The sequence below is a fragment of the Odocoileus virginianus genome, chromosome 28 (genome assembly GCF_023699985.2).
Source record: "Odocoileus virginianus isolate 20LAN1187 ecotype Illinois chromosome 28, Ovbor_1.2, whole genome shotgun sequence".
NCBI classification, from domain to species: domain Eukaryota; kingdom Metazoa; phylum Chordata; class Mammalia; order Artiodactyla; family Cervidae; genus Odocoileus; species Odocoileus virginianus.
Window position 1 is genome coordinate 28,602,234 of NC_069701.1, and position 8,716 is coordinate 28,610,949.

Below are 8,716 nucleotides of genomic sequence, written 5' to 3' on the forward strand. Positions count from 1 at the left end.
TTCTTGCCATGGGTTTTCCTGTAACGAGACTAATTACTGTATCAATCCTCCCTTTGCCAGCAGCTGAAGATGCCAAGCCTGCCAGACGGGCTCCTGCAGCTTCCCCTGCTGCTCCAGGCCAGTCGCAGGTTAAAGCCCTGTTGGCAAGAGCTACCTATGGAGCTGGACTCCGAGTGTGGGGCCATGGGGTCGGGGAGTCGGGTGTGATAGAAAGAGTGGAGACTGAACGGAGCCCCTTCCCCCATCTGCTGTTTCTCTGCTTCTCCTTCATGCTCCTCTTAATGACATCAAGGAAACGCTTCCAAGCTGAGCTCAGAAAGCACGTGTTAAGCCCAAAGCCCTGTGCGGGGCAGTGTCTGTTCCAGCACAGGGAGAATCACACCGGCTTCTGTATGTCTGCCTCCCCCATTCCCCAGGAGGAGGTGGAACTTCAGTCGCTAAGACGTGTCTGACTCTTTGTGACCCTATGGACTGTGGCCTGCCAGTTTCCTCTGAACACGGAATTCTCCAGGCAAGAGTACAGGAGTGAGTTGCCGTGCCGTCCTCCAGGGGAACTTCCTGACCCAGGGATCGAACGTGCATCTCCTGCATTGCAGGCAGATTCTTTACCGTCTGAGCCACCAGGAACGACCCTCACCTTTCTCAACTCATCCCCAATTGTACAGGACCCTCTGACATCTCAGCGTCCCTGGACAGCCCTCCCTTCCCTGAATTCTCTAACAATTTACCTCTGGCACAGGGTCTAGCAGAGGCTGCACTTTATACGTGAGATTCAGTCCGTCTGTTCAATGTATGCAGGATTGAGCGAGCACCTGATCAGAACTGCGGTGGATGTTGGAGACAGGGCAGGAGGGAAGACCCAGCTCCTGCCCTAGCAGGAAGACAGATTAAACAATAAATGGCAAGTGGAGTGTTAAGACAGGGCAGGTAAGGACTTCTGGGGTGCAAAGAACAAAGGAACTTATTTGAACCAAAGGATTCAAGGGAAGCTAGCCATTTCTGAATTTTCTTTAAAAAAAAATTATTGGGTATAGTTGCTTTACAATGTTATTTTCTGCTAGACACCAAACTGAATTAGCCATATGTATACATATGTCCCCTCTTTTTTGGATTTCCTTCCCATCTAGGTCACCCCAGAGCACTGAGAAGAGTTCCCTGTGCTATATGGTAGGTTCTCATTAGTTATCTATTTTATACTTATAGATATATGTCAGTCCCAATCTCCCAATCCATCTCACCCGCCTCTTTGGTGTCCCTGTCTGTTCTCTGTGTCTGTGTCTCTATTTCTGCTTTGCAAACATGTTTGCCTGTACCATTTTTCTATTTTCTGACTCTTTAGTCATTTGTGCCTGGAAATGTGTGTTCCCTGTAAACCGTATGTGCTTCAAGACCAAGAGTCACACATGATTTAGCCCGAATGTGCTTTGTGATTGCTAGTCCATGAAAAATCATCCAAAAACACTGGTGGGTTGCAACATGGTTAATATGCTTATTAATAAGCATATTAAAATATTAACATGGTTAATAACCCTGGGTTTGGAAGATCTCCTGGAGGAGGAAATGGCAACCCACTCCCGTACTCTTTCCTGGAGAATGCCATGGATGGAGGAGCCTGGTGGGCTATAGTCCGTGGGGTCTTAAAGAGTCAGAAATGAACAATTAAGTGACTGACACTTTCACTTTCACGTGTTGGATTTACAGATTACTTAGGGAATTACTGCCATCTTAACAGTATTGTCTTCCAATCTATGAGGATGGGACGTCTTTCCAAGCTTCATTTCTCTTTACTGATGAATAATATTCCATCGCATGGATATAGAACATGTTATTTATCTATTTAATATCAGGGTTTTTTCCCCTACTTTTTTTGCTATTATGAATAATGTTGCTGTGGGTATTCGTGTACATGTTTTTGTGGGGATTATGTTCTCATTTCTTTGCATTATATACACAGGGTGAAAATGCAGGGTCATATAGTAATCCTATATTTAACGTGTTGAGGAACTACCAGATTGTTTTCCAAAGTGGCTGCATTATTTTACACTCACCATTTACATTCTCAACAATGTATAAATTCCAATTTCTCCACATCTTAACTAACATTTGTTATCATCTAATTTAGGCATCCTGGTTGGTGTGAAGTGGTATCTCATTGTGGTTTTGATCTACATTTTCTTGTTGGCTAACAACATTGAACATCTTTGCATGTATTTATGGGCTATTCTCTTTCCTTGCTTCAGGGTTTTAAAATTAATGAAGAGCTGCAGGCAACTCAGGGTGGTTGACTGGTCACAACTGACTTGAGCGATGGGCATTCAAACACAATGAGCAGTGCCCACCACCCTTCTGGTCAGTTACGAAAAGTGTGGTATGATATAGTGTGGTGTGGTGTGATGTGGTGTGGTATGGTGTTGTGTGGTATGATAGGGTGTGGTATGGTGTGTAATGTGGCATGATGTGGTGTAGTATGGTGTGGTATGGTATGATATGGTGTGATATGATATGGATAGTGTGGTGTAGTGTGGTGTGGTGTAGTATGCTATGGTGTGGTATGATATAGATAGTGTGGTATGGTGTGGTATGATGTGGTGTGGTGTGGTATGGTATGGTGTAGTGTGGTGTGGTGTAGTGTGGTGTGGTGTGGTGTGGTATGGTGTAGTGTGGTGTGGTGTGGTATGGTATGGTGTAGTGTGGTGTGGTGTGGTATGGTGTAGTGTGGTATGGTGTGGTATGATGTGGTGTAGTGTGGTGTGGTGTGGTATGGTATGTGTAGTGTGTGGTGTGGTTGATGTGGTGTAGTGGTGTGGTGGTATGATGTGGTGTAGTGTGGTGTGGTGTGGTGGTGTGGTGTGGTGTGGTTGGTGTGGTATGTGTGTGGTGTGGTGTGGTGTGGTGTATGGTATGGTGTAGTGTGGTTGTGGTAGTGTGGTGTGTATGTGGGTGTAGGTTGTGGTGTGGTGTGGTATGATGTGGTGAGTGTGGTTGGTGTGGTATGGATGGTGTAGTGTGTGTGGTGTGGTATGATGTGGTGTAGTGTGGTGTGGTGTGGTGGATGTGGTTGGTGTGGTGTGTAGTGGTGTGTGTGGTGTGGTATGGTGTGGTGTAGTGTGGTGTGGTGTGGTATGATGTGGTGTAGTGTGGTGTGGTGTGGTTGTGGGTAGGTATGTGGTGTGGTGTGGTGTGGTATGATGTGGTGTAGTGTGGTGTGATGTGGTGTAGTGTGGTGTGGTGTGGTATGGTGTGGTGTGGTGTGGTGTGGTGTGGTATGGTGTGGTGTGGTGTGGTGTGGTGTGGTGTGGTATGATGTGGTGTAGTGTTGTGTGGTGTGGTATGGTGTGGTGTAGTGTAGTTTGGTATGGTATGGTGTGGTGTAGTGTGGTGTGGTGTAGTGTGGTGTGGTGTGGTGTGGTATGGTATGGTGTAGTGTGGTGTGGTGTGGTATGGTATGGTGTGGTGTGGTGTGGTGTGGTGTGGTATGGTATGGTGTAGTGTGGTGTGGTGTGGTATGATGTGGTGTAGTGTGGTGTGGTGTGGTATGATGTGGTGTAGTGTGGTGTGGTGTGGTATGATGTGGTGTAGTGTGGTGTGGTATGGTGTGGTGTAGTGTGGTGTGGTGTGGTATGGTATGGTGTAGTGTGGTGTGGTGTGGTATGATGTGGTGTAGTGTGGTGTGGTGTGGTATGATGTGGTGTAGTGTGGTGTGGTGTGGTATGATGTGGTGTAGTGTGGTGTGGTATGGTATGGTGTGGTGTGGTGTGGTGTGGTGTGGTATGGTGTGGTGTGGTGTAGTGTGGTGTGGTGTGGTGTGGTGTGGTATGATGTGGTGTAGTGTGGTGTGGTGTGGTATGGTGTGGTGTAGTGTAGTGTGGTATGGTATGGTGTGGTGTAGTGTGGTGTGGTGTAGTGTGGTGTGGTGTGGTGTGGTATGGTATGGTGTAGTGTGGTGTGGTGTGGTATGATGTGGTGTAGTGTGGTGTGGTGTGGTATGGTATGGTGTAGTGTGGTGTGGTGTGGTATGATGTGGTGTAGTGTGGTATGGTGTGGTATGGTGTGGTGTAGTGTGGTGTGGTGTGGTATGGTGTGGTGTAGTGTGGTGTGGTGTGGTATGGTATGGTGTAGTGTGGTGTGGTGTGGTATGGTATGGTGTGGTGTAGTGTGGTGTGGTGTGGTATGGTGTGGTGTAGTGTGGTGTGGTGTGGTATGGTATGGTGTAGTGTGGTGTGGTGTGGTATGATGTGGTGTAGTGTGGTGTGGTGTGGTATGATGTGGTGTAGTGTGGTGTGGTGTGGTATGATATGGTATGGTGTAGTGTGGTGTGGTGTGGTATGATGTGGTGTAGTGTGGTGTGGTGTGGTATGGCATGGTGTGGTGTGGTGTGGTATGGTGTAGTGTGGTGTGGTGTGGTATGTCCAGAACAGTTCCCTGCAGCCCCAGTGCAGCTGGTCATCCCAGCATAGTAAGCAGAAATGTTCTGATTTAGGAAGTAGTTCATTCTGAGCCCAGCTAATCACTGAACTGCTTCCAAAGGAATCTGCCTATTTCCTCCAGTCTGAGACAGATAACACACAGAACCACACAGATTCTGGAAACCTGATAAAGTCAAACAAGTGACAAAATGCGGCATCCTGGGAGGTCCTGACAGCAGCAGTTAGCCCATCTGATACAGGCTTTGTCCGAAAAAGGGGAGGGGGTGGTCCAGAGAAATGATACCGCCTCCTGAGCATTAGACGAGCACGGCAGGGAGGCATCTGAATCCGTGGGTGCTTGCTGGGCTGCCCCGGGGGCTAATGACAAGGTCTGCTAATGAAGAGGTCCAGCTCCTTTCTCAGGGCCCGATGATGTGGCAACTCTGAGAAAGTTCCAGTCTTGAAGCCCCTCGGTTATCATTGGTCAGCACTGCATCCCAGTCAAAACCAGCCGTGGGAGGAGGTTCAGAACGAAAATCTAGCTGTGACCTTCCCTGCCTTAGAACGCCGTGAGGCTCAGAGGGAAGCCAGACTTGGGTTGCCACAGTCAACCACAGGCCCTGTGTGCTTGGTTGGCATGCTCCTCGATACATATCATTATTAGGAAGTGAGGGTGGCTGAGTGACTCAGCGGTAAAGAATCCGCCTGCCAGTGCAGGAGACACTGGTTCCATCCCCGGGTCCAGAAGATCTCCTGGAGAAGGAAATGCAACCCACTCCAGTGTTCTTGCCTGGAGAATCCCACGGACAGAGGAGCCTGGAGGGCTACAGTCCATGGGGTTGCAAAGAGCCAGACGTGACTTAGTGACTAACCAACAACAAGGTCATTTCCTGCTCTCAAGTAGGTCTCCAATAAATGCTAAATGAAATAATGGCACAGTCATCTGATGCCCTAGGAAAGTCCAAGGCAGAAATCATGACCAGCAGAGATACCACAAGAGCCCAAAACTGGTTTTTCCCAAAACCTAGAAATCATCACCAAAGCATACCTGAGCTCACAGGCAATGGGGAATTAATTAGCAGGGTGCCCTTGGCAAGCTTTTGGGGCCAATGGAAATGGATGATGGGAAGTGACATAAGTCAATAGGAATCAGAGACAGAGTAGAAGAGATAAGACAGTTTCATACTTCCCAAGGTCTCAACAAACCTTTCTGATGCCGTGGATGACAAACATGAGCCGTTCACATTCAGAACCAGCCACCTCCAACTGAGGTGTGCTCAGTTCTGACACTGGCCTCCCAAATTCCCATTTCTTTTTCCCCGAAGTTCTCTGTTACTTCCTCAACCATTAGAGCACAGCTGCACACTCCTATCAACCCCAGTTACTCTGGCCTCTTACTTCACCCTCCAAGTCCTAACCTGAGCTTCCTGTATCACTGAGCCACATCCTCGAGCAAGACACCATTGTGTGTAGTGGTAGACATGAGGGACCCAGGAGTGGCCACCATATGTAAACGACATCAAAGATGTAAAACCAAGTCAAGTGTCAGCACGCTCTATTCACTAAGCAAACAGGAGAACCTGGTAGTAACTGACAAAAGATCAGTAGACTTCCAAAATTGAAGAGGCCCCGTGATGTGTGTGTGTGTGTGTGTGTGTGTGTGTGTGTAGGAATGAGGGGGAATATTCTTCCACAGCTGACTCAGCTTCCCGGATTTCGCCTGCTCATCCATGGAGCACATAGATTGGACTCTGGGCACCATCTCTTCCAGGGCACCGGCGTGTAGAATGCCGTCCATCACCTGGCTGTCCTTGGTCTTCCGGTCGGCGGTCATCAGTACATGTGCAGCCGCATCCCCGGTTGCTTTCACCTGGCTCAGTCCCTTCCTCTTTCCCTCCCCGCCACTCACCCCAAACAGCCTGACACAGGATTACAGCCCCAGCTCCGGGAGCTCTCATCTCATGAGGAAACAAAAGCGGGGAGCAGGACTCTTTTGCTTAGAGTCTCAGAATAGGACAGAACTGGAAGGAATCTCAGTAATGCCCTGCCAAGGCCCAGGAGGGTGGTGCCACTGACCCAAATTCACACTGTGGACCTAAGACAAGAATTCAGGTCTTTGCTACTCCCTTAAGCCTTGGCTGCTTCTTCCAAGCTGTGGTTGCTTCAATAACAAGAAATTCGCATGAGCCCCCTCCTTGCCAGCCTCTAAGTCTTCTAGTTGACTCAGTACCTCTGTCCATGACTCCAGGGGCCAAAGACTTGAAAACCCTCTGTCACCATCCCCTTTTGCCTCCCCAGGCTGCATCTTTGCTCTTGCTCTCTGGGATCCCCCGCTTCCTATTGTCATGATTGCTTACCTTTTTGACCAAAACTGCTGTAAGGCCTTGGATAAATCCTCTGTAGAGTAAAACCCCAGATAGAGTAAGAAATTATTGAACTAACCAAATGTTGCCATATAGACTTGAAGCGCCCTTTCCACCAGAGCAGCCTACCCAGCCCCCACCCCTCATCCCTCTTCACATCTTTGTTTCCAGGGCCCCCAGCTGCTCTCTTGTTTCAACGAAATGACTGAAATGCCCTACAAGGGACAGCTCAAGATTTGAAATGACTACTATATTGATTCAGGCAAGTTCTTACCTTAGGAATTTTGAACGGATCTGGGCAAAAATGTGTGAACGTTCCAACACACCGACTTTAATCTCATTAGTGCAAATTCAACTGACAGGTACCGAAACAACCCTGGCGGTGGATGGGGGAGTGGGGGCCTGAGACATGCAGACACTTACAAGGGGCAATTTCCTTTGCACCTGGAGATGAGAAATCACAGTTGTCAGCCATCTCTTTGAAAGGCAGAAAGACGGGCGATCAAGTCCGAGCTGCATGCAGAGCTTGGACACCTTTTATTCCCTCCTAGGGAGGGGGCAAGAGCAAAGAGCAGAGGAGGACCAGGAGGCGGCTCGAATAGCTCACACCTCTCATGAGGGAGAGCAGGGATTAAAGCCATCAAAACAGATCAAACTGTCTCTGCCCTTGGCTCCCCTACAGCCTCCACCGTGAGCATCGTTCCATCTGCCATCCTCATCAGTGGAAATTGCCGAGAAGTTCTAAACCTTTCTCTGTCCTCCTAAGAGATTAATCAACATTGTACCTACTCCTTATTTCCATATATCTCAATGACTCTCTTGCAGCAGCTTCAAGAATTTGGACCTGGAAACTTCCCTTCTGGCACAGAATTGCTAGATCTTTATTTTGTTGAGTCAAGATAAATAAAACATTTTGCTAAAACAAAATGAAATGAAAAACAAATACCTCTCATCACCATGATTTCTTTCTTTTTTCTTTTTTTAAGGGCACTTTTGAATAGAGGCAGATGTAGAGAATGGACTTGTGGAAACAACAGGGGAAGAGGGTGGGACAAGCTGGGAAGTAGCATAGACATGTGTACACTACGATGTATAAAACAGCTAGTGGGAAGCTGCCTTATAGTACAGGGAGCTCAGCTCAGTGCTCTGTGACGACCTAGAGGAAGGTGGGAGGGCAGCTCAAGAGGGACGGGATGTGGGTATACTTACAGCTGATTCACACTGTTATACAGCAGAAGCTAACACCACATTGTAGAGCAATTACCCTCCAATTAAAAATTAAAAAGGGGGCACTTTCATGCCAAATAGATAAATAAAGCTTTTTATGTAGCTGTTAATTTTCTCATTTGGACACAGTCCAATGACAGGGGATAAAGACTCCACTGGGGGTCTCTGGATATGCCTTTGGATAACTGAAAACTACATTTCCAACTTTAGTCCCTACTGCTGAAGGCGACCTGCTTCCCTCCCCTAAAGTATACCCTTTAATAAGTCTCAAGAAACCAGAGTGCGTGTGTCTTCCCACTCTCTGTGCCCTCAGAAATGCCCTCCCTGTCCTCGCTGGTGGCTCCTGCTCATCTTTGGGCTCCCCTCCTTCTGCAGGCAGAGGGCCACCCTCCCTGCACCTCTGCAATGCAATTATTCATCCTGCAGCCTGTCGTTTACACCCAGACATCTGCCTCTTCTTCTGCAGCTCCCTGAGGACAGAGGTAATCCCTCCGTCATAAGCATCCTGAACAAAGTCCCCCCACCTCCCGCCAGCAGGCATGCTCAGCCACTGGTTGAGGAAGGAATGGCCAGCACAAGGGCCACTAGTTCACCAAACAGGCAGCCAGAACAGCGCAGGTATTACTGAGGCTACACCAAAGTAGCCAACAAGGGCCGTGCCCTTGGGGAGTTTACTTTTAGGGAATTGAGCAAATCAAACAGACTTAAATGAGACAATAT